This window comes from Papio anubis, chromosome 14 (assembly GCF_008728515.1).
Source record: "Papio anubis isolate 15944 chromosome 14, Panubis1.0, whole genome shotgun sequence".
In the NCBI taxonomy this organism is placed as follows: Eukaryota; Metazoa; Chordata; class Mammalia; order Primates; family Cercopithecidae; genus Papio; species Papio anubis.
Genome location: NC_044989.1, coordinates 66942357 through 66968823, shown reverse-complemented (window position 1 = coordinate 66968823; position 26467 = coordinate 66942357). Strand labels below are relative to the sequence as shown.

Here is a 26467-nt window from a genome sequence, read left to right as displayed (position 1 = left end):
CAATCTCAGCTGAGGTCCCCATAGTGACATTCTCCCTCTAAAACACCATATTGCCAGATGCAAATCTCAAAACTAAAGTGGGTGTTATTAAACATACACACACAAAATTCATTTTAAGTCTTCAGAAAAAAAAAAAATTTACCAATGTTGGTTTCCATATCTGAATGTCAACACATGCTGAGATTCTGAACACAGGCCAATATAAGGTCAAAGACCAGCATATTTTGCATGCTAAGAACAAGCCCAGCTATGTTCTTCAAGAGTCAGAGTAGATAAAAGTATTACAGGATTAGATAATAAAGTGAAATTCATACCTTCCTGTAAGAACATTTGGAATTCTACTGAAATTAGTTTTGGCACAAATGCTTTCTGTTCACTAATCAAATACATCTAAATTTGAAATACATATTTCTAAAGCTTAGGGGAGGAGCTGAGGATGTGGTTTCCATCTATAGAGACATTAGCTTGCTTGAAACACCACATCTCAATAAATTATCCCAAGATAAAATTCTTCGGAGTCAACCCTCTATCGAATGGAAACCCTCATATGAATGGAAAAGGGCACCCCCAACCCTTAATTTAACTATCTGTACCATTGAAACTAAATTCTGGTCTATTGAATGCTAATTAACATAGCTTTTAATTTAATTAATAATGTCTGATTCGATGCTAAAAAGGCTTGTTAATGACCACTTCAGTACTCTTATATGTAAGTTTAAATATGCTCTATATCTATACACAGGGGATTTGTTTGTGAACAGCAGAGAGATCACAATTTTTCCATAAGCATTGTCTATGATTGTCACTTAATCAATAAATACACAATTAGAATAAGGCTTTGCTTTCATGGAATATAGTGCCTTTCTCTAAAGAGCTCCAAGTATATTACAGACAGGATGGTAATTAATCCCCATTATATCCCTTTGAGTAACATAAATGGAATCTATCATCCATTCTGTTTTACAGGCGAGGAAACTGGCCAGGGGAAGAGATGGCCAGAGGCAGACATAAGTCAGTGATATTTCCTGCTTCCCTTCCAGTGCCTAAGCCTCACCATGACCAAAGGATGTAGCAGATGCCTTTCATAATCCTCATTCATGTCTCCTGTGAAATAACCTTCAGACTGGTTACCATGGCCTACAAGGCCTGCCACCATCCAGCCCTGCCCACCTCTCAGATTTTGACACCTTCTTCTCACCCACTTCCTACTCCTCTACCCAGCCACACCGTCCTTCTTTCTGTTTTCCTAACACCACCAGCTTTTCCCATCACTTGGGATCTTATTCCAATGTCACTTTCAGCTCTCAGCTCAAATGTTCAGCTTTACCCTCCCCACCACCCAGCACGCCGCCTTATCACGCTCACATTCATCTTTTTCTTATTTCCCTAATAGCAAGCATCTCTCTCTGAAGCACCTGCTTTAATTATTTATTTCCTTGTTGGTGTGTCTTTTCCCACTCATCTACCAACGCTACTAAACCCATTGCCTTGCTTTCTCTCTATCCTTGCTCAAAGCCCAGAATGGGACATAACAGAAAATCACTAAATATTTGTGGAACAAAGGAATGGCTGTACCATGCCATGACAGACACTCTCCACTCAGAGGCAACATCAAAATGTATCATAAAGCAGAAGCAATTCAATTTAAGATCCATGACACTACTTTTGTTGCTTTATTCACAAAAGTGATGTCGACCCACTTTCTTCAAATACAGGTATATAAACCTCATAATAGCCTAAGATCATAAGTGACATTGGTGTTACTCAACAGAATGCCAGCCATTGCAACCAAAGTCTCACGACTGGCTACTGAGCTCAAAGCAATCCATTACCCTAAGGTTTAAAATGTAACTCCCACTGTACAAAGGTTTGGCACACAGTACAAACCAAATGAATTTCTTATCCCATGGATAGAACGCTGAATTATAGCTTGATATACAGTAGTTCTATGTCTATAGTAGTTGAAGAATTGTACATAATATAAGTGACTCTATTAGACTGTATAAATGATGCTGCCACTCATTAACTATAGGACTTTGAACTACAGACAACTTTTCTTATCCTCAATTTTGTCATCCAGAGTTCTAAGATCTATTGAGGTTAAAGATTACCCAGGCTAGCAGTTCTTACAGTATTGCAATGCCAGAAGACAAGCTCAATTTTGAAATATGCAAATATTAGCATCCCACCATTGGCACTATGTGCCATATAAAGTTGTACACTGAAGTACACAAGTAACTTCCAATCTATAACATTTTCTGTAAAATATATTTGCTGACAGTTGTCCAGGTCTTACAGAAATCACTTTCAGGGATTTTTAATAGAATTAATAAATATGTCAACAGTCCCTCTTTAGTATAGCCAGATGGCAAAACTTTTTGCCCTGTCTTGTTAGTTGTGTCTTAATATTGTGACCAGAACTGGATAAAAATTATTATTTATGCCATTTATCTTTAGTTACTTTGAAAATTGAAAATTGTCACAGTAATTTATTTTCCTGTATTTTCAAGAGTACTTTTGCATGCCTGTTTGTGAGCAAGTTTTACAAACATTCTTACAAAGCAAATGGAATTCACATTTTATTTATGCAAGTGGTGTCAGAAAAATTCTCTTTGAATCATTACCATTACCCGGATTACTAAAGCTTCAAAGGGTAGTAATATGGCTCTCAAAATTTCAGTGCAAATTTTGGTTGTTTCTTCACATCATGTAGTTTCTGATTTTATAATTTAAATATAAAATTAGAAAGTTCTACCCTTTTATTCCTCTGTCACTTTTCATGTGATCTGAGTTTAAGTAATTGGAACAAACTGTGTCTAATTTCATGCAGCATAATTCCTAGGCAGCCTCAAGCTACGGAGGCTCAGCACTCTGTCTCCATTAAGAAATTTTCAGTTGTTCGGGATATAAATACTTTTTTAAATAGAAACGAAAGAGATTGGACAAATTAAATGTCACAATAATCTGGCCATTGTTAAGAGGAGAAAAAGGTATCAACAAAATTCCTAAACCCTTGTCTATGGTAGGTCAACTGAATGTTTTTCTTTTTCTCATAGTTCTTGGCCTTAGTGTCCCACAAACTTTCAATTCCCTGAAAAAAGTCTATAATTGCTAGAATCACATGAAAGCCGTGACTTCATGTAGCTAATCCTTAGCCAGCCAAAAATTCACAAAGAAGTAGGCTTTTAAACTGAAACCCAATACATTTCAATATCTTAAATCCTATGCATCTTTACTAAATAAGCTTTTTGTGGACAGTATGAGTTATTCTTTCGTAGACTTAAAAAAAAGTGACTTGACAAAAACCCAGCATGCCACAGGCATGGCTGCTGAAAAAAACATTCAAAGCCCTGTTGCCTTCTACCCACAGGGCTAGTGAGGCCATGCAATGGGCAAAGGCAGACATCATTTTGCAAAAGAGATAAAGAGTCATCTCTGAGAAGCGCCATTTTTAGGGAGAAAATGGGAAATTCATTCCAAACCTTTGCAACTAAAGGTCTATGTCACTCCTTGCCATTATCCCGAACACCTTTGCTGTTATTGCATCTCAAGGACACAGTTTAAGAAAGATCAGTAGGTTCTTGTGAAGGAAAGATGGATGGCACTTCCCAGATATACCAATCAACCTAATCACTTCGGGATATCAAAGCAAATTTGACCACAGTCCCATAGACAGTGAGGGAGACCTGCCTTTTTGTGTACATTAGCCTTATGCTATTATCTCTTAAAAGCTTAATTATTTGCAAACAATTGATCAAGATGGGAATTTGAGAAAGGATATGCAAGGGCCACTGGGAGAACCGCAACACATTAAGAGAGCAAACAAAATTACCTTTAGATCTTACAATAAGAATTAACGATTGAGAGGGGAGAGCTAGGCAATGCAGTAGCTGCACGGGTTCTTTCTCGAGTGTTTCCCATTTGATCTGCATTAACACCTCAGGAATGAGTGAAAGCCATAAAACAGTGATTATGTATGGGTAAAGCTGGCCCCTCCCTTCCAGCATTAAACCTGCACACGTGTATTAGGCTGGTTTGGCTGCAGAGAGAAGAGATGCTGACCTCAAAGGGAAACTAAGTGGCTTGTGGACAGTGGAACCCCAGCTAAAGGGAATAACTCATGAAATGATCATCCTTATTTCAATTGTCAACACCTTGACTTCTCCTTTCTAGCATAAATCTCTTGCTGAAATATAAACTGCTTGCCACTCTTCATGTGTTTCTGGATCTTGCAGTGACTTCCAGTAATGAACCAGTATAGAGTGATTGCTTAATGACCCAATCAAAGAATAAAATGATCCCTAGGGTAGGATCCTGTATAAAAGAAACAGTTAAAGGATGTCTGAGAAAAATCTAAAAATAGCTTATGTAAAAGTTAAGTCTGAGCTGTCATTTTACCAGCCGCAAAGAATAGAAAGTGACAGAAAATGGTGACTTTCTCAAGAAAGTTATGTCTGCACAATTCCAGTGTGATTTCTTGAGACTGGGACTGGAAGGGGGTTTTAAGTTGGTTATCTGGTATTTACAAGTTTACAGTACATTGAGAGAAAGTGTGTTTATTGAAACAATCAAGCAGAGTATTTCAGATGAGCATCAATGGGGAAGAGAGAGACTCTGCAGAATGCAGTTAGAAAATATCCAGCCTTACACCTTAACAATATCTTTGACCAAATGTACTTTTTTCATCAAAATTTCCACCCTTGGCTACAAATGTGGATGCCAAGAGAGTGATGAAGTTTATCTTATCTACCCTGGTAACCAAGTTTCAATAACATCCCCTCCCTCACCACCTTGGCCACTCTAACAGCACATTGTAATGGCAGCAGAAAATTTGAAAATAATCCTGTACAGAGGTTGCCGGTGAGATAATGGAAGGCTACACTGCCCCTTCTCAAGCCTCAGATTAGTAATTTCTTGTGACACAGAACTGCCTCTATACCGAAACTGCAAAACGGCTATAACAAAGCAATAGAGGTAGAAGCAATTTTCAAGCAAAATGTTACATGCTATACTTTAAAAGGTATGGGAATAGGTACCAGAGGAGCCGATCTAACAGGAGGAATTATGGCAACTGTCCAATATAAGCCTTATCAAGTCAATGTTCTGTTGCTTGGCTGAATATGTTGGAAGAACAATTTCGGAACTTCTTTTATCCTTTTTCCTCCAGCCCTTTGCCTCCTCCACAGCTAAGTTTAATGCATTAATATAAGTTGACCTTGAGCTAAACTCTGGTATGTGATGGGGAGATACTCCCTTTAAAGAAAAAAAAAAATCTACCATATGGCTTTTAACTATTAGATCTCTGTGCTCTTTTAAAACTTCTACTGAGTTTTTGTCACTAGGGGAATACTGTGGATCTAAATGAAAATAACCAGCTATATAGTTGACTTCTAAGAGACTAAGCAGAAAGTTGTTAACCAAATGTATTTATATTTGTTTAACATAATGGTTTTTTGCCTATAAAAACTTATCCCACTTTAAATAAACTTGCAGCCATTTTCTCCTTATGCATTGACTGTGAATAGCTTACACTGTGACAATTACATTGATCTAGGATACTTTTTTCCTTTAAAAAAAATCCATAATGCTTCCCTATTGTCTTTCAGCTTTATGAATTAGTTTTACTGTTTCAGTGAATGCTTTTTTGTCTTCTGACTGCACATTATCAAAGAGACACTTTGTGCCTCCTATTTGCATTACAAAAGCAGTGCACCGTGCAGTCGCAGAACATAGCCTGAATGCATAGCAGTTGAGTCCTGCATCCTCGCACATGCTGGAATCAAAAGAAGGAAGGGTGGTGTTGGGACTGGCTAAGAAGCCAGAAACGTTTGGAGCATCATCAGTAGAGTCATAGGATTTCCACCCGCTTTCTTCATTCTCCACCAACACTCCTAGACTGCCTAGTTGCTCAGACTAAATGGGCTCCATTTTTTGTTTAGCATTTGTTTTTTTCTGGGGCCCAGTCGAGTCATTCTGCGGACAATCTCTCTGATTTCTGTATATCCAACAGCAGTTAAAAGAAGTTACCAGTGGAGGTGTCAGGTAGGAATCTATAAACGTGACCTCAGCACATGAAAATGACATAGATGTGGAAGGAAAAGTAGAACACTGAATAATGTTTCATAACAATCTTTGTTTTTTGTACTAATGAGACTATATTTATAATACACAGTAGTAAGAACATTGTTTTATAGCCAATTATAAGAGGCCAATACTAAAATGCCCTGCCTGCCTCGCTTATCTGATCTTTTAATTTCTTCTAAATATCAATTAAATAGAAAACAAAAACACTAAACAAAGAAGACAGATACTTATATTAAGGAACTGTATAGTCTTTTGTATTTGGAATTGTTTTAAAAGTTGCTTACAAATTTATAAAATAACAATGTTTTAGATATATTCTTCGTTAGCTACACAGATGTTACAGAAATATTTAAAAGCATACACATTTAAGACATACAATTTAGACTCCAATTAGTGATTACTTATATCCTCTTCCTAAATGGATTAACATTCATGAAGGATGCTAAAATTATGTTGAACAACTATTAATGAATCCTCTGAATATTGATTCTCTCAGTAGAAGACCATGCTTATAAGAGGAAAACCAAAAATGGCCATTAAGAAAAACAGGGCCAGGTGCAGTGGCTCACACCTATAATCCCAGCACTTTGGGAGGCCAAGGTGGGTGGATCACTTGAGATCAGGACTTAGCCAACATGAGGAAACCCCATCTCTACTAAAAGTACAAAAATTAGCCAGGCGTGATGGCAGGTGTCTGTAATCCCATCTACTCAGGAGGCTGAGGCAGGAGAATCACTTGAACCCAGGAGGTGGGGGTTGCAGTGAGCCAAGATCACACCACTGCACTCCAGCCTGTGCAACAGACGTCTGGAAAAACAAAAAACAAAACAAAACAAAAACAGGACAGGAGGCCCATGGGAGTAGATAAGGGAGAAAACTCACACTTCACTTTGAAGTGTCATTTTTGAATCATTTTAAATAACAGCTCATTCGAACTCATTATTTACCAGTACAACAAATGCATTGCAGGCATTATTTCATGTACTCTTGGTGAACCCCTTGAGTAAAGGCTGTGCTTAGCTCCTTTTCACAGATGAAGAAGCTGACGGTTGACCAGGTCAAAAACACGCCAAGGGCTCACAGTTACTTAGTGCTGGTGCCAGGTCTGTCCTACCCTGAGTTTCTCCACTTGGCTACACTCCCAGTACCGCTTGTTTCTTATTTCTCCATTCCCTTTTTTAACCAAAAATTTATTATAAGGGAGCATGAACAAAGTTATTAATCATGGTGAACAGAGAGGAAAGCGTTGCCATTTCCCTGCCCCTCCACTCCTACCTAAATATCCACTGCTTCTGCCTGGGAGGCAGGCAGAAGGGGAGGGGAGGGGGCTGTCAGGGAAAGTTAGTTCATCAGAACCTTGGCCCATGTTCTCCTTCCAGCATCCAGCCAAAGGAACTTTATTAATAGTAGCTTAGCAGTATTAATAAGAGTGGAAGAAGGAGTAATCGTAACATATATCAGGAAGTGAGAATGTGCCAGGCACTGTTCCAGATGCTTCACTTGTATGACTCCTCACAAAAGCCTTCTGAGGTAGTTAACAGCCGCTAGACACATTTGATAGATGAGGAGACTTGAGCACAGAAAGGACAACCGACACTCTCAAGTTCACACAGCTGGTAAGTAGCAGAGCTGGAATTTGAAACTTGGTGATAACATACAAGTTGGGAAAATTCACTTCCAAATGATTTTGTCTTTTATATAATAGGTGAAGAAATCCCACTGACTCCTGATGAGTTAATCATGAATATATATGACGATTATTACTTGTTACATGAAAAAAAAAAACTACTATCTTAATGTATGTGTGTGTGTACCTTTTATTTCTACAACTCAGTTCTGCTAATGGAAGGAATAGTCAATCTTGCTGTAAGTCAGAAAACTCAGTGAAAACTCACATGCACATCACTTTATTAATGCTTGTAGCATTGCTTATAAATACAGGAATGATAGTAGATTATATACAAGAACACTTTTGGCCAGGCACGGTGGCCCAGGCCTGTAATACCAGAACTCTGGGAGGTTAAGGCAGGCGGATCATGAGGTCAGGAGATCAAGACAATCCTGGCTAACACAGTGAAACCCCGTCTCCACTAAAAATACAAAAAATTAGCTGGGCAGGGTGGCATACGCCTGTAGTCCCAGCTACTTGGGAGGCTGAGGCAGGAGAATCGCTTGAAACCAGGAGGCGGAGGTTGCAGTGAGCCGAGATCGCGCCACTGCACTGCAGCCGGGGTGACAGAGCGAGACTCCATAAAAAATAAACAAACAAACCAAAACTCTTTTAAGGATCATAGAATCAAATGCCTACTATTTCCTCTAACCACACTACAAAATGCCTTCAATTGTCTGCTTTGAAACAAATTGGGGTTGGAAACAAATTGGGGTGTGTGTTTCGCCAATTACTTTTGTTTATTATGTGATTCTTAATCAAATATGAGTTAAATGACATTCAAAATCATTTCATTTTAGTAGACTACTAATAAAAACACATGAATGCTATTCCCAGTCATGATGCAGCTACCAGTTCTGTGCCTAATAAATATTTGTGTGAATGAATATTAAAGTTAGAGATGACTAAAATTCCTCAACCTGCATTTGTGTGTAGATGACTTCAGATAAACACAAAACTAGCAGCTCCATTTCAACAATTATTCATCCTTCTCGCGTAGTTCAACAAATCCCAAAACAGTAGTGTGGCTAGTCCAGATTTTGCTCACTTTATTTACCTGGCATTTATATAATGTTTACTGTATGTCAGGCAGCATTCTCAGTGCTTTAGGTATTTACTCATTTAATCCTTAAAGCAAGTCTCTGAGATAAGTACTCTTACTTTTATTTTACAGAGGACACTGAGACTCAGAATCTAATTTACTCGCAAGTAAAATAGAGCTGGGATTTGACTCTAAGTAGTCAATTGCACAGTTTATACTTTTAATTACTGTTATTCTGCTTTTCTTTCTTAGCATCAATTTATAATTTCCCCCAAAGTTTCTCCCAAATTCACTCTATGTTGTTCTTGGGTTTATTTGTGACAAAATTCCCTTCCTACTCTCTAACTTGAATGTAACAAAATTCAAGTTCTGTATCTTTATGCCTAGCACAGGACGGAAGAAGGGATAAAGAAGACTGTTGCAACATGCAGGCTTTTCCCCAAGAATTTCACTTCAACATGTACAACAAAAACACAGCACACTATACTGGACCACTTTTCTGAAAAGAAAGTTAATGACTGATGTATACAACAAACTCCAATAGAGTAAGGATCCTTTTCAAACTACGTACAGCCATCTCTACAATTTCAGAGAGCATGTCAGCTAAAAGGAGACCTAACACCAGCCTGAAGAACACTTTTCCACTTTAAAAATCAAAGAGAAAGGATTTCGAAACCATTAAGTAGAGAGACAAGGAAGATGAAATACTACGATGCCATTTTGGAATGAATCTGTTGACAGTAATCATTATTGCCTTTACACATGCCCTGTCTAGCATTAAATATTCAGGAAAAATCCTTGTCTAAAAAATAAAGTATCCATAAGTTAGAAGCAAAATGGTACATTTGGTGAGGAGATATTTTTGAGAGCAAGAAATATAGAGACAGGGAGAATGAGAGGGAGAATTCGTGCTGCTCCCAATGTGACTAAAGACCCCTGGAACTGGTACTCATTCTCTAGTGCTAATTTTCCCACTTAAATTACAGTGATGGTGTAGCCTCATCTCATTAGAGATCATTGTCCCCAGTAGACAGTTGTGTTTATGGGGGACTCTGGCTGCTCCACACCTGCTGATCAGGTTGCTATGTGATCAAGACTGCATACAAACAGCAGACTGGAGCTTGCTGGACTGCAACTGATGAGCCCAGGCTAATTCAGGGGTGATTATGTAGTTTACTGGACCACTAAACCTCTTTAAGCTTGTAATTACTGCCTATTTGAGTAAAGAACATTCAAAAGCAATTCACTGCATCATGCCTGCCACAGCTGGAAGCAGGCTGCCAGCAGTCTGTAGGGACATTAAAATCTACAGGGACGTGGATTGAAGCCCAGCTAACAGACACTCTCAAGCAGCACCCGCAGCCAAGTATGTGAACATTCCTGCTCACCTCTCCTGACCAAGCTTACCATTAAAGGTCAATGAAAACTATAGAATAGCCATAAAGATGACAAATAATGGAATGTAATGGTACAAACCACATTTTAATGATTTCCCCCCTTTGTAAAGCAAAAATTTTAAAAGTCTTCACAATGCCAGAGAGAGAGAGAGAGAGAGAGAGAGAGAGAGACAGAGAGAATGCTTTTTAAATAATATACACTGCTGAGATGTACTGTGTGCTTGCTAAAAGTTCCATCCCAAAGATACCAACTTGAAAATAAAATGCCCACTTTTTATGCACTATAAAAGAACTGGTATGTATAGTCATTTTAGACATTTTCCACCCACTTAGCTGCTGTTTATAACCTTAGCTGGGAAAATATTGTTTAGCAAGTTGATTGACATTTTCTAAAATCACATGTGTAGATTTTTGCAGTTAATGAATTAAAAGGCGTCTCAGACACCTGAGTGAAATTTATTTTCAAGAGTCAGAGGAGATTTAAGGAAAAAAAAAATCAGTATTTATCAATGTTCTCATTTTCTTTTGCTGTCACCTTAACAACCGCAGTTCTTTTGTATAACAAAAGTGTAAAACATGCTTTGCATTGCTACGGGTATAATTATTACTTGTCTCTAAGTAACAAAAAAAGACTGGAACTTAATGAAGGGGGATTAAGTTAATTTCTTTTTTAGCTAACAGTTTCCTGTCTCTTAAAATGCAGACCCTGGTGAACATAATGTTTGGGAAGACAAAATTAAGCTTTTTATTTGACTAAAATCTCCACTTTGGAATATTGATATTAAAATATTAAGATGATGTTTATCCTTTAAAAGTATGTAAATTTGGTATTAAATAAAGCCACAGAAATCCTCTCTGACTACTCCATCCAAAGTCCACAGATCCCGGGTTTATGTGTTATCTAGACATCACTCCTATTAATATTCATTAGATGGGTCTGCTTGCATTTTTATAAGCTGTGAGAGAGGCAAAAGAAACAATCAGAATTCTTTAACACACAGGCATTATGAATTCAACATATGCCAAATAGCAGAGCACCCAGATCTGAAGTTAAGATTCAAATGCAATTTACCTTTACTAAGCTAATTTTCATGAAAACTCTTTTCCCTTTATCTATTGTAGTCTAAGCTATTTAATTTTCTCTATTCTGTGTACCATGCACTTCAGTTTTTAATTTCAGAGATTATTCAGCACTATATTTTATCTTGGTTAACAACAAAACTCTTATCTTGCAATCAAACTAAAGGGAATTTCCCCTTAAGAAGAAAAACAAAATCTAAAAACTTTAAATTGTTTTAGTGATCAGATTACCTTTATCTTTATGAACCTTCTTAAGCAAACCCTTTCCAACTCCCGAAAGCATTTATTGACATGAATTCACTGTCTGTCTCCAGAGTGGATTATAGACAAGGGAAGAGTCTTAGTAAAAATTTGGGCAGATCCAGCGTATTTGTTTCCCAAAGTACGCTTTCCTTGTTAAATCTAACCGGGCTGGGGGCAGGGATGCTGGCACAGATGTGGACTTATTTCTGCAGGGTTATCACAAATGTTCATGGAACATCTTAGATGAGTGGGAGAAGGCTGGACCTGTCACCAACAAGACGATGAGATAAGTTGGCAAAAATAAAGATACGTCATCAAAGTTAACTTGAAGAATAGCTTGGGCTTTTTTTTAAGACTTTGAGAAGGGTGATCCCTTATATTTCTATATAGCTTTACATTTTCAAAGAGGTTTTGTTATATTTTGCCAAGTTTGAACCTCACAATTATTGGTGAAGTTAGAACAGGTAATGTTGCCCTCATTCTATAGAAGAGAAAACAGAATTCGGAAGTTATACAGGGTTATACAAGTTATATAGGGTTACGTGGCTGGGAAGTTGCTGGCCCTAAGGCCTCCTACTTCTTTATCTAGTTGTCTTTACACTCTACTGAAGCTCAAAGTTTATCTTGTTAATGATAAAATAGAAAGCTGTAGCTTCATCTGTCAGAAACCTACTGTGAGTTAGTTGACCCAGCCTCTGTTTTAATGTGTAAACATGTACTGCCCAGGATGAAACAAAGAACTAAATTAAAACTTAAGCTAAAATCAAACAAAACCATCACCTTTTAAATTAGCTGCCATAATTCCTAACAAACTTATATACATAATATTACTGGTAATGCCAAAAAGTCTTAAATAGTGGCATTTGCCCCTTCTAAAACACGCTCTGGGAAAGAAGTGCCCTTACCCAGTGAGGACTGATTCGTTTGTTCCTCTTTGAAACCACTAGATATAATTTTGCTTAATTTAATGTGTTTTTCTTTGCCATTCCACTTGTGACTTAAGGTTGCTAATTACAAAAAGAAGAGGCTAGTTTTCCCCCTTCCTAAGTGAGTTCGTAAGAAAACTTAGGCCTATGTGGAGAGTCACCAGCCCGTTTAGCCCAGGAGTGTGGTCATGAAGTCCATTCATGCTTCAGTGATGTGGTTACACATTTACAAATGGCAAATCTAAAGGAAAACATTTGAAAAGGTTTTTTTTTTTTTTTTTTGAGACAGTCTCACTCTGTTGCCCAGGCTGGAGCGCAGTGGTACAATCTCAGCTCACGGCAACCTCTGCCTCCTAGGTTCAAGCAATCCTCCTGCGTCCCAAGTAGCTGGGACTACAAGCATGCTCCACCATGACCGGCTATTTTTTGTATTTTGAGTAGAGATGGGATTTCATCATGTTGGACAGGCTGGTCTCAAACCCCTGACCTCGTGATGTGCCCACCTTGGCCTTCCAAAGTGCTGGGATTACAGGTGTGAGCCACTGCGCCCGGTCAAAAAATTGATTTTAAGAGGTCCAGTTTGGTGTATCAATTAGTTAGATAATTGAAGTTAAGCCCTTAGAACCCACAGTAACTGTATGACCTTGATCAACATTCAGTTCTCCAAGCCTTGCTTCCTCATTGGTAAAATGAGGATAACCACGCTGGTGGCAGTCAAATGAGACAACATGCATCAAATTGCTTAGCATAGTGTCTGGCGTATACTTAGAGACTATTAAACAGTAGCTGAATCTGAGATGACTCTTAAGGTTGGGCTAATCTATGTAAAAATACATAAAATACAGACAGTTCTCAATTTGCAGGGAAGAAGATATGACTAGATGATAATTCTACATTTATTTTTACTGTTAAATTAGGTTGTAATGTTTTCTTGTAATTCTCTTTATTTGGACAAACTCGCTTCCAAGATCTCTGAAGGCAGGACAGCTTCATGGGTGTGCTGCCTGTGAGTGATGCAGGGACCCCCTCACAGACGGGCCCCATACTTGGCTTAAGGTACTGCTGTCGCCATCTTGAAATTTTTTTTAAGAAGCCCTGCACAATTTTTTAGGAGAATTTACACATTCTCCACAAATTACGCAGTGGGTCCCATTAAAAGGAAAGGAGGCTATGTTTTCCCTATTAGATGTTTTATGCTTAGCTACAACTCCTCTTGAGTTTATTTGAACTTCACAGAAGTAAATAAATAATTGCTAGGTTCTTACTTAAAGAGTGTTTAAAAAAAAAAAAAAAAAGGCACTATAAAAGCAAGATACAGAGGTGACACTGACAGTATAGATGTGCTCAGGCCTCAGACAGATGAGCAAGGACACTTCAATGACCCTCCACTGGCCTTCAAGGGGGTCACACATTGCTGTAAGTGCCTAAATCACCCTTGGGGACTGACTGAGGCACTGAGAAAATATTCTATATTATAAAGTCTATGGGGGAAAAATAATCAATAATAATCTGGATCCTTCAAGGTGTGAGGCTCATTCTGGCTCAGTGGACTTAGGAATGTTGAGAGCCTTTGTCTTTTGGTGGTTGGAAGTCAGAAGTGGCAATTCGCCCACCTTCCTTGGCAGGGGACGAGCGCCACATTTGGCAGAAAAGTGTGCTCTCAAGAAAAGGGAGCAGAGGATCTTTTGGACTGAGCTGCAGCTAGGATAGATCAAGAGTGAGAACTCGCCCTTGCATGCCAACCAAATGCTGCTGTAATTAAAAACAAACCTTTGGAAATAAAGTATTTGGAAATTATTTCAATTCCAGCACAGTCACAATACAAGCTCATCAATAGTTATAATTAATTCATTTGATTGCAGGATTTTGGATAAAAAAAAGAGTTGTCTTCTTTTTTAGCTCTCTTAAACAGAATTCTACTTTTTGTTAAAGGAGTGCCAGATAAATATATATATATATATGCATATATATATATGTATATATGCATGCAGACTAAAGAGAGAAATATATGTCATGTCATACAGTTTCAGAAGCCACCAGCACATTTGGATTCTGTAGCTCACATCAAACCTGCTAAGATGGCAACACCAATTTTTAAAAATGCAAAATTCCATCCTTTTGATGATGCCAAATGATGAACTCGACTATTACATGCATATATTTTGTTTAATGGCTTCATTTATTTTAATAACAAAGGGAAACTAGATTTTACAGATGAAAGCTTTTTTTTTTTTTTTTTTTTTCATGGCACCAAGGCAACTGGGATTTTAAAAATCTGTGATGTTAACCAATATGTGATAATGGATGCTCTCAGGGGCCCTATTTTATAACATTTTATGCAGTGGAAACCCACACTGAGTACTGCCAGAGTGTTTACCCCTATTTTAAGAAGGCACAATTGGGGTGTCAGAGGGCCTCGTGATTGTTCCATGTGTTTTTTTTTTTTTCTCTCTCTCTGAAAGGATACATGTTCAGTAAAGTGTTGGCTGTGGAAATACTGCAGCAACAGAATTAACTCACTAAAGATTTATTATAAATGAGGGTGGAAAGTGCTGTTCATGTGATTTCAGGGATAAGAAAATAATTGCATAGACCTCTTTTTCCCTGTTGAAAAATCTGCCTACAGGGTTTAATATTTTGTAAAGAATCAAAAAAATAAATCACAGCAAGTAACTTCAGTTTAATTCTTGTTGGATTTCTCCATTATACCGACTATCTATGGTAAATCAGGAAACCAGAAACTCATCAAAACTAATTCCCATAGGAACAGAAGACACACCACCTCAGAAACTCCCTTTCAGCCACTAAAACTGGTTATAACTAGTTTCAGAAAAAAGAAAGAAATACATGCAAAGGACATCTGGTCCACCCAAAATTATGGTTAAATGATGCAAACCAAAAGTCTGCGATGATTTTTTTTTTTTTAAACTGAGAGCCATACCTACCAAACTCTAGTATACAACAGATGGAACTTGCCAGCCACACATAGGATGTTGAGTGATTTTACAGACACTATCTTGGCTCAAGATGGCAGCTCATGATTAATGGTTGCCACATCCTTGGCCCTGCTGCAGTCAGGCCTGGGGTCTCATCCTGACACACAGGGCCTTCGTCTGCAGCCAATCAGCAGATGTAAGCACATAGGCCCTGTCAGGTTGACACATCATTCCTTCGACAATGTCAGCGAGTATTAATGTTCAATGATCTGTCCTAGAAATGACCCTCGCCTTTATGCATTGTGTGACCATGTGCGTGGCACTGCCAAAGACGAGGGCAGAAATGCCCGCAATACACCAGCTACCAGGGAGTCGGTTTTCCAACAGTGTCATGACATTGCCTTACAGTACTGAATAGGAGACCAATTTTTGTTTTCTAATACATGTTTGAAGGACTACTGAGCCCTTTATTTATTTATGTCACTACTTCACTATTTTTCTGTGAGCATGTTTGCTTGTCTGTAGTCTTTCCTATTTAAACAGACAGATTTCACATGAGTCATCTGTGACTTGGCGATCACACTGAGCTAGCTGTTCTTTGTATATGGTGATGAGTGTTCCTTATGTGTAGGGTACCATTTTATTTCATGAAGCCAGGTGTATATAATTTACCATCACACCAAAATGACAACAGTAGACTCTTCTGGAGCAGTGTCAAGAGCAATTCAACTACAACTTGTGAAGCTAAAGTAGTCTGTGCAAGCCAGTCATCTCTCCTTCCCATTGCTAAAAATAAGGCTTCCAGCAGAGGAAGGTTTTCCAGAACATATCTGAGATTGTTCGCCTGTTAACATGTACAGTTGCTCAGATATTTTACAATGCTGTGTGGATTTGTCCTAATTAAATCTAAAACTCCCCTTTTCTCTCAAATAACATGGCGAGAAAAAAAATTTATCTTAGCAGACAGCTGCATTTGCATGGTGTTTTTTTGAACTCACATTTAAAGGTTATCAATAACAAGTTTGCAAACTTCTTATACAACCAGTGCTGAAAGATAATGTACAATAACTGCATGATAACTTCCTCCAAAACTGAGATAAAACCTTTAATGCAATCTGAGTTCACTAACCTACATATGATAGTACAAACTTCAGTGACTCAGATTGAGGCTCAATGAATGTTCCCCGTGGTACTAGTGGTACTAATTTTTTTATTTATTTTCATTTTTTATTTATTTATTTTTTTGAGACGGAGTCTCGCTCTGTCGCCCAGGCTGGAGTGCAATAGCGCGATCTCGGCTCACTACAAGCTCCGCCTCCCGGGTTCACGCCATTCTCCTGCCTCAGCCTCCCGAGTAGCTGGGACTACAGGCGCCTGCCACCTCGCCTAGCTAATTTTTTGTAGTTTTAGTAGAGATGGGGTTTCACCGTGTTAGCCAAGAAGGTCTCAATCTCCTGACCTCATGATCTGCCCGCTTTGGCCTCCCAAAGTGCTGGGATTACAGGCGTGAGCCACCGTGCCCGGCCCCGTGGTACTAATTTTTAAGGAATAGAAAATGGAATTATTTTCCTGTGGCAAACCACTAAGAATTCATTTATTACCTTCATTTTAACATGTGAAAACAGATTGATTATGAAATGTGCCTGTTAAAAGTCTAGCCAGTCCTTGGTCACAGTGTGGTATCTAGTGCTACTTCTATACGTATTCTCAACTACACTCTGAAAGTCTTTTTATTTTTTCTTCTTTTCCTTTTTTTTTTTTTTTTTTTTGCTTTGCCTACTGTATTCCCAACAGCAATTTTTCCATATGATTTCCATTCTCCTCCAGCTCCTAATCCCACTTCTTGGACATTCATCAGTTAACTTTGCCACCAGCCTGCTAAAAGATCCAGGAGGAGAATAGCAGCCTTCTTCATTTCTAAATTTCTCTGCCTTCTTCTTCCTTATTGCTACATTCTTACTCTGAGTCCCATCACCCTCCCCTCCACTGCCAGCTTACCCTTGATTCTTGCTTCATTAATCAGTCCCTCTCCACTTTGATCTTCAAAGGTCTCCATTGCCTAAGTAAGTAGGCTGTGCATTAACAAATTGCATGGAACATAGTAGAAATTCCAGGAAAGATAGCTGAATTCAATTCTATGTATAAACATATTCAAATATTCTTTCTCCTAAATATTAAAAAAGAAAAGAAAAACCATGCCTTCTTGTTACCACTTCCTGAAGCTTCTGTCTAAAGTATATCCTTTAGTATATTTCCTTAAGTGATTGCAAAAGGATCTACCTTTGCTGCCTCCATTGCAGTATCATCATATGCCTCATAATGCAACTTCTTCTCTTCCAAATGCCTCAAACAGCTTAAAAAAGTAGCCAGTGTGGTGGCACATGCCTATAGTCCCAGCTACTCAGGAGGCTGAGGCGGGAGGATTGCTTGAACCTGGGAGGTAGAGGCTGCAGTGAGCCAAGATTGCACTGCTGCACTCCAGGCTGGGCAACAGACTGAGACGCTGTTTCTAAAAGAAATAATAATAAGAGGTAGATAAACAAATAAATGACAAAAGTCACTGATGATATCCTGATGATATCAGGATCTCTTCCAGCCTTTCTACTATATAAAGCTCCCAGAATTTGGTCATTTCTGTTTTGCAACTGTACTCATTGCTTTGGTCAATAAATAATATCAAGCATCTATAGTACAGCTCTGAAGATGTAGAGAGGAAAGATTAAATCCTGACCTCTAGATAGAAAGGCACAACATAAACAAACAGTCACTATGATAAGCACTCCCTATCAGAGTCTCATCAAGGTGCTGCAGACCTGGTGGCAGGGGCCACTTTCCCTCTCCTGGGAAAAACAACAAACGGCTTCCCCAAGCAGTGACAATTGCGATAAGATGTGAAGGATGTGGAGGAAAGTATCAAGTAGAGAAGGGGTCATGGAAGTACTGTATCTTAGATGAGGGAACAGCATGTAAGGTGCACAGAGGACAAGACCATGCAGCACTGATGCGGAGCTGTAAGCCTTCAGCTTGGCTACAGCATGACATGCATGGGGAGCCTGTATGGAAATGGCGAGAGAGGTGCCAGGGCACTCAGGGCACCAGTGTCAGACCTCAAAGGGTCCTTGAATGGCATACTACGGATGTTTGTCTCATATCCTATGGGTATGAGATGGGTAGGGAGATATTGAAGGATTTTAAGTAGGAGGAGACTTAGCCAAATTTTGTTTTAGAAACACTGTGTCAAAATAAGGGATGGTTTATAAAGGATCAATGTCAGAGGCAGGAAGGCTGGGAAAGGAACTGAGAAAGCTGGAGACACAGAGGACTGACCTGTGGCAGTGGCAATAGAGCTAGGTGGCAGGAAGAATGGAGAAATGTTTAGGAGGGAGAACTGATGGGACTCAGGGATGAGCAACTGCCTGTGAAGGGGGAAGGAGAGGGAACCTTCCAGGATGACTCCTGGTGCTCATCTGAGTTGGAGTTTCTGGGTCTATGGTGATGTCATGAACTGAGATGACATTGACAGCAAGGAGAGCCAGTTTGGGAGCCATGATGGGTTTAGTGTGGGGAATGGATTCTTTGACTTTCTTACCACTGTACCTTCCTTGCTGTTATTAGAATAATAAAGCACTGGAGCTGGAAGGGACCCAGGAATTAATTCATGCCACCTCTGTATTTGACAGAGACCTACCTGTCTGTTCCTCTCTCTTTCTCTAGGTTTTTCCTCCAGACAGCCTTCAGAAATAGTCACCCCCCAAATTCTATCTTTGGCCTCCTCCTTTTCTCTCTTGGCACTCTCTGAATCTATGACTCTATATACACCTCTAGTGTCTGTGGAGGTCACTGAATGAATGTTTCTATTTATGAGGTACAGATTTACCTCCAACATATCTTCTACTTATTCATTTCTTTGTACTCCCACAGCACAGCCTTCTTACCTAAGCTACTATAGTTGTCTCCTGACTGTTCTGTTCACTCCGGTTTTCTAAAAACTGCGCCAGAGATTAGATCCATGCCCCTTTCAAACATCATAGAACGTTCTGGATGTATATGGTTCCTTGTACATAATAGGCCCTCAAAAAGCATTTGACTTTCTTGGAAAAAACTTTTAATGACCCCATTTACATTGCAATTCAAACATAAGGTAGATGTGGCCTAAAGTTTTGCCATGATTTATGGTGGGTAAAATATCAAGCAAGTTTGAAAGTTGCTTTTTCCTGCAGTGTGGTGGGATTAAGTCATCATATCATAGAAACTATTCCAGCCATGTCTCCTCAAACCAAAAAGCATAAGGTATTCATAGATAAAGGCCCTAATGCCAGCATGATCCCTGTTTCCCCACAACACACACACACACATACACACACACACACATACACACACACACTTGCTTTTACTGCAATACAGGTATCAGAGCCACAGAGATCTCTAGGGACAGCGAAGGGGCTAAACAGGGGCCCCTGGTTCTGGTTGACCATACAGCAGTTGTGACTGCTCTGGAATAACTGTGTCAAAGGCATGACTCTGATGAGGTTATGTGGACTTCTGCCTCCATTCTCATTAGTTCTAGTCAACTGTATGTAGGACAATTTCGAGAACAATAACAAGTCATAATTTTAAATGTCAGGGTATGGAAGTGGTAAGCTCCAGGAAGTTGAAATTTATGGCCCTGAGTTTTGTTTCCAGTCCCAACTTCGTTGTACACTAAGATGGCTGTTAGATCTTTAACCTTTTCTGTCCCAGTTCCTTCATCTGTGAAATGGGGATACAGTTATTAACTGTAAGATCACATGCAAGTTGACTATTAAATGACAATTAATAATCTTTTAAAATAAAATAGGATACTTGCTTGCTGTCTGACTTTTAGAAATTCAAACGTATGCTATTTCATGCATGTATATTTGGCCTTTTTTTCCCTTGCAAAGGGAAAAAAGTTTCCTCACATTTTTTTCAGTCTCTTTTGAACAAAGTGATGAATATTGCTGAGGGCTCGTGGTATCTAGTCCAATATGAACATCTTTCAGGAAGTAAGTCCTGAGCACCTGTCATTTTGGTAATTGATGATGTTTTCACTTCAAGGTGTGGGCCAGAGACTCACAGGGCTCAATGGGAGAAGTAAATGAATTGACTTGACTATATCTCTTGCCCATCACTTCTGATACTGACAAATGTACTTCAATCTTATTAAGAGGGGGTAGCTATATGCATGTATAAATATGTATATATGTGTTTGACAATGGTTAGGCAATGCCTTTATTTTATTTAGCAAATTAAAATGCTTGGTTTGTCATTTTAATTCTTTGTGAAAATTTGGTCTTCACTAAACTTACCATAAATTATAAATGCCTACACCCAAACAAAGAGTAGTCTACAATGCCATCAGAGGTCTGTCTCTCTTCGCTTCTTAATTTTGATTTCCAGCTCCCATGGCTTCCAGAAGAGAAAGCATGCAGGGGCACACACATACTGTATTTCAAATGGAGATTTTATGTAAGCTTATTTTTATAGTGATTCCAAGAGTTGCTGCTCTGCTTTTTATCTATGCAAACTGGAAATAAAGTAGGCACCCTGCCAGCTCCCTGACAGCAGGCCAGGCCCGGCCTGCCATGGGTGACTCGCACAATGACATCTAAGGGGTCCAGAAAAGAACCCTGACTAATGGCTTTTGGATTCCTTATGACCTTTGATCCTCAATGACTTAGACCAAAATAAATGACCTAATTTCAAGAAACTACATCTAGCAATGTGAACTCTAATGAGTGAGAAAATTTACCTGCTAAGCAATGATTAATAGGTATGCACTACTTATAATAATTCCTTAGATCTTAGCCACACTGGAGGAAATAGACTTTTCAGATACTCGCTTTTGAAAGCAAATTCACCTTCCTTCCAGGATGCTGTGAAATTTGAGAGTGACAGTGCCCATGGCAAATAAAGTACACAAGGCAGTGGGAATACAAAAGGATCTCCTGGAGCAGACATAAAGTTGGCAAGAAGTGTGAGGCACAAACGCAGTTCTCCCTCAAACATATGTGTTGTTTCTGCAGTGAGTGATTCTGTTACTTTCTTACTGACAAAGGCTACCTGATCTGCAGAGCCTCTGCAGGTGTCTGGGAGCTAGCACGCCACACATACTGCCCTCACTCTATGATAACTTCCATTGTTGCATATTGTCACCAGAGCACCGAAGCTATGAAGATGTTTCCTTGTGGTGGAGGTGAACCACAACTTTCTGTATCACGGGACCTTCAGAGCTACTTCTCCACCCGCCCTGAACACATAAGTGTCCTGTCAACGAGCCCAGAAGAAATAGTCTGTCTTTCTGCAGAGTCCTGGGTCTATCAGAAGCTTTCAGAGTACTTGAGGGATCCAATGAAAGTGCTTTGATATTCAAAAGGAACTTCTTATATGCTGAAAAAGCATTGAAAGTTGGCAGAGAAAAAATAAAACATTTTGTCAAACTAATATGATGAAAACAACGGGATAAGCTTCAAAATCAGGGGGGCAAAATCAAAGTATAAAAATCAAAGATAGAGAAAAACAATCATCTTTCCATTTAAAATCTGTCATCTTGCTTGTGTACCTTAGATCCTTCCTATGCAAGGTGCAGTCTGTGGACCAGCAGCACCAGCAGCACTAGGAGCTTGCTGGAAATGCAGAATCTCAGGCCCCAGCCCTCTGAATCAGAATCTACATTTTTTAAAAAGATCCAGATAATTTAAATATTTAAATGCATGCCGTAGCTTAAGGAGCACTGTGTTTGTTTGTTTGTTTGTTTGTTGTTTTTTTGTTTGTTTGTTTTTGAGACAAGGTCTTGTTCTGCTGCCCAGGATGGAGTAGAGTGGAGTGACCTTGGCTCACTGCAACCTCCACCTCCCGGGCTCAAGCGATTTTCCTCCTTCAGCCTCTTGAGTAGCTGGGACTACAAGCATGCCCCACCACACCAGGCTAAGTTTTGTATTTTTGTAGAGACAGGGTTTCACTATGTTGCCCAGGCTGCTCTTGAATTCCTGGGCCCAAGCAATCTGCCTGCCCTGGTCTCCCAAACTGCTGGGATTACACGCATGAACCACTGTGCTCAGCCAAGGAGCACTGTTTTTAAAGAAGCAAAAGAATTTTCAATTCTGTAGTAATTTTCGTTTTCTAGTTTTTCAGGTGATAGGCTTTCATTTTTTAAAGTTACTCGTTATACCTCAGTTAAAGTTCCAAATGTATTCATTGTTAAATCACATGATACAAATTCAGAGAAATGTTGTAAATATTTGCATGAAATATTTGTGTAAAATATTTGTGTGAAAATAAAAAAAAAAAATTTAAAGGCTTCTATTTAGAACCTAAATAATCACTGTACTTCCTTTCATTATACCAACCTAGCAATGTTTCCAATGATATGACTTATCACAATATCACCTTTATTTTTTTAATTTTTAAAATTTTATTTATTTATTCATTTTGAGACAGGGTCCCGCTCTGTCGCCCAGGCTGGAGTACAGTGGTGCAATCTTGGCTCACTGAAGCCTCAAACGCCCGGGCTCAAGTGATCGTCCCACCTCCTCCCAAGTAGCTGGGACTACAGACATTAGCTACCACGCCTGGCTAATTTTTTAACTTTTTGTAGAGATGGGGTTTCACCATGTTTTCCAGGCTGGTTTTGAACTCCTGGGCTCAAGCAATCTTCCTTCCTCAGCCTCCCAAAGTTCTGCGACTACAAGCGACAGCCACTGCTCCCAGTCACAATATCACCTTTACATACTGATTTTCAAACCCCAGAGTCAGGCTGGATCATGCCTGCTTTGTCATGATCAAGGAAAGTAGTTGAGCAATTATTGTCTAAGTTCAGGCAGCACAAGAAGGTAAACAGGACACTTCAAGCCAGCAAAACTCTTTTTCTCTCCAATAAAAGGCACCTTCTCCTCCAATGACCAGGATAATAACTCTAACCCTTCATTTTATTTCGATCATAAGAGCACATTTTGGTCTCTGACACGCAAGTACATTCGGTCTTGCTTTTCTCCTTGCCTTCCCATCTCTGGTAGTCAACAAATCAACATTTTGACTGTATTTAATTTATTTTAATTTAAATTATTTATTTTGAAATTGGTAATGAATTTTTAGAAATGGGAACAATGGGTGGAAAAACTAACATTCTGAGGGGCTATCAATAAGGTCTGCCCTCTCATTCTCAGAGGCTAACACCTACCACTTAGGACATCAGAATAGCTCTACCATTCCACACGCTACGACAGTCGACCTACGTGACATGTTACCCATGTTAGTTCAAATGTAAAATACAGCATTTGTAGCCCTGGAGATTAACTGAATTATAATGCCACATTTGAATGCTACTTTACAGATTTTTTCCAAAGGCTCTGAGCATCTACTCCTTAATTAAATTTAATTTGGTTTCCACATAGAGTGCTATTGAGCATATTCACTTCAACATACACGTCAGCTCAAAATACATCATCTTCACCTTCCAACAACAGCGTTATGAAGATGTTTCCTTGTGGGAACATTCAAAACTGATTTATGGTGCTATTGCAACAACTAAGCAACTAATCTTCCAATATAAATGGAACACGTAAGAACAACCTAACTGAAACATATAAATTCCACATATACTTAAAAATATTATTGTCTGTAATTTAATATAGGAGAATGTTTCTAAGCCTACAACCTTGCATGCAGAAGCAGTTTTTCAAGCATTAATACTTAAATGGGTCATAGACACCACATCTGTCATTCTGTCCTGAAGTCTATGAGGCAAAACCAAGACTATGCTGGCCTATTGATTTTTCTAGCATTTGCTTTAATTTACTTAACCATTGAGAAATCCATCAGTATATAAAGGGCAACTGTCCATTACTGCCTCATTTGCAGACATTCTTTCCCCTCGTTTTTGGTAAATATTTCCCTTAAATTGCTATGTGTTTACAGTGTAAAAACGAATTAGGAAAGTGCTCACACCTGTTTCTGTTCAGTAACTGCTGCACCGAGGTATATGTAACGTGCTTAAAGATAGAATAAATATCTAGACATTATTACATCTGTGTGCAAAGGGTGGTAAATTAGATCCTAATTACATTAACAGGGATTCTGCCTCCCAGCTTAAATTTTACATGAGCACTCTGCAAAAATCCAAAAGCTCTGCTGTGGTTTCTTTATGAGCTGGTGATTACAGCTACTTCCTATGCGGTCACTAAATATTCTGTTTACAAATAAATGAAGAAGCTTTGAGCCGACTTGCCAGAGTAATAATCTATTTTTTTCTCCCCCTCCCTCTTCCCAACAAACCCTCGCCACATATGCATGGCAACAGTCAGAAGCCCTGGCTTCATCTAATTACTCCGTCACATAATTTCACAAATTGCCTTGTCACTGGGGAGCCAAGTGCAAAACATGCTCACAGTGGGATTTCAGGCAGCAGCTTTCATTTACTACTCATTCCTTGTTCAATTAAACACGAAAACACCAGTTGTGTGAAAGAAGTCAAAAAGAATGCCTGCCAATGAGCCAGACACGTATATCTCCTATTTACCATTTCATCAAATACATCGTTGGCAACAGGCATCTCCAACAGGAGGATCCCCTCGCCTGGCCCACTGTTGTCTCAATGGAGCTGCCACAATAGAACCATAACCAAAAGGCTAAGAGCAAAGGGGCTTCTCTAAAATGTAAACTTCCTCATCTATCAATACGAAATATGGGCACGTAGTAACAGATTTGATATTCTCAAGCCCCTCCATTCTTTACCCTTTCTGCTCTATGACGTGCCTGCCATGATCCTCACATAAGAACCTATATTTGTATTAGATGAATGATGCTAAGCCCTTTGAAGGTATAAACAGCATGCCATATTTCTATTCTGGCTAGAAAGAAGGAACCAAATTCCACTAATCTTTAAAAGTTCTCCAACGGAAAGATCATCAATCAAGTTCGTACAGTATTAGGCGTTTTCCTTTTAAGTATTAATGCCTTGCATGTTTCTGAAACACATCAAGATAAATGCTCACCCATCGCATTACGGATGTGGGTGGAAGAAAAATATTGTACAATGGGTGACATTACCAGAGGGAGTGAACCTGAGGTTACACTCCTGGAAGCTGACATTTTTATATCAACAACTAAACACAGCCACTGGTAATTAAAGGTATTGCTTTGCAACTCAGGAGCCAGCAGGGTCAGGTACCGTTTTACATCACAAGCCAGTCCTTTCTGCATGTAGATTTGCCAGCATTATCTGCACAGGGAGAAGGAGACATTAGCAGCAGCTGTCTCTCTGCTTTTACACTGAAAATTCTATTCATACAGACAGGTGGAGTAATTTAAAAGCCAATGTGGTACAATTTCGATGTGACTAATGTCACTGCCTACTAAAATGCCACCATTACCACTGTTTATGGAAACATTACTAAAATTACATTTTATTCATAAGAATTTTAGGGTTCTGGTTATTACTAGCTTTAAAATGATCAGACCTCGGTGTCATACCCCAGAGCGGCGGCTTAATTCTCCTGGCTTTAGCAGCCTTCTTTGCTGAGAAACGACAGTTGGATTGTAGTTTCAAGAGTAATCGGGCTGCATAAGCAGTTTCTTCTATCTCCATAAAGCAAATTAAAGACATAGCTCTTTGGCATCCTGGCCACGTGACAGGCAAGAAAAAAATCTTCAAGGAGCTAGATTCTGTGTTAGAAGGTTTAGTTAGGATTTGCATGAGGAAAGATTCTTCACCTCCCAAAGCACTATCACAGACATTGTTAGTAATAGACATGGATAGAGAATTACTTATTTCTGTAAGGGAGGAGGAGCAGGTAAACAACGTTTAAAATCTGAAATTCCAAAAACGCAAAAATTACCAAGATTGTCACAAAATATCAACAGCTGTAGCTTTCTTTGCCTTTTTTATGGGCCAATATCTGTAGAAAAAGATTCCAGATAGGGAAGGACCGTCCTTGACCCTTAGTTACTAATAACCAGCAGATTGCATTATGAAGTTTTATGCCAAGCCCTCTGGCTCATATTTTTATTCTTTAAAAATACTAATTTGCTAGCTTGTGGAATGAGATTATATCTTTGAACTCCCACAATGCGAT

The 26467-nt window shown here is 39.0% G+C and overlaps 1 protein-coding gene across 8 annotated transcripts in view; it reads right to left on the bottom strand.

Annotated features, from left to right (window-relative positions):
- Positions 1-26467, bottom strand: part of MEIS1 (Meis homeobox 1) — a 251385-nt gene that overhangs the window by 137896 nt on the left and 87022 nt on the right. The gene's annotated exons all lie outside the window — the stretch shown is intronic.